This window comes from Microtus ochrogaster, chromosome 10 (assembly GCF_000317375.1).
Source record: "Microtus ochrogaster isolate Prairie Vole_2 chromosome 10, MicOch1.0, whole genome shotgun sequence".
Taxonomy (NCBI): domain Eukaryota; kingdom Metazoa; phylum Chordata; class Mammalia; order Rodentia; family Cricetidae; genus Microtus; species Microtus ochrogaster.
In genome coordinates, this window is record NC_022016.1 from 52,542,784 (window position 1) to 52,543,355 (window position 572).

Here is a 572-nt window from a genome sequence, read left to right on the forward strand (position 1 = left end):
TACCACCGCCCAGCTTGGTTTGTTTTTTTGCAACAGGGTTTCTCTGCATAGCTTTGGAGTCTGTCCTGGAACTCATTCTTAGTCCAGGCTGGCCTTGAACTCACAGAGATCTGCCTGCTGAGTGCTGGGATTAAAGGCACGCGCCACCATCACCCGGTGCTCTTTCCTGTACACCTCTGTACAGAGAACCCTGCCTCAACCTCACCTCCCTCCCTCCCAAAAAAATTTGATGCCCGATTCTTCACTACTGTCACATGAAAGACTTGGTATTTCTATTTTTTTGTTTGTTTTTTCGAGACATGCCTGGCTATTTGTGTTTTTGAGATAGGGTATCACTATGTAACCACTATTCGCCTGGATCTTGTGTAGACTGGGCTGGTTTTGAAATCACTATAGGCTTGCCTCTGCCTCCCAAGTGCTGGGATAAAGGCATGTGCTGCCACACATTTATGTGTTCCTAGGAGAACAGAAGAGGATGTCAGATCCTCTGGAATCAGGAGTTACCAGTGTTTGTGAGTTGTCTGCCATGAATGCTGAGAACCAAACTTGGGTCCTCTATAAGAACAGCAAGT

The 572-nt window shown here is 46.7% G+C and overlaps 1 protein-coding gene across 3 annotated transcripts in view; it reads right to left on the reverse strand.

The window, feature by feature from the left end:
• Taf12 (TATA-box binding protein associated factor 12) overlaps nt 1-572 on the reverse strand; it is a 16,326-nt gene that overhangs the window by 4,126 nt on the left and 11,628 nt on the right. The window lies entirely within an intron of this gene.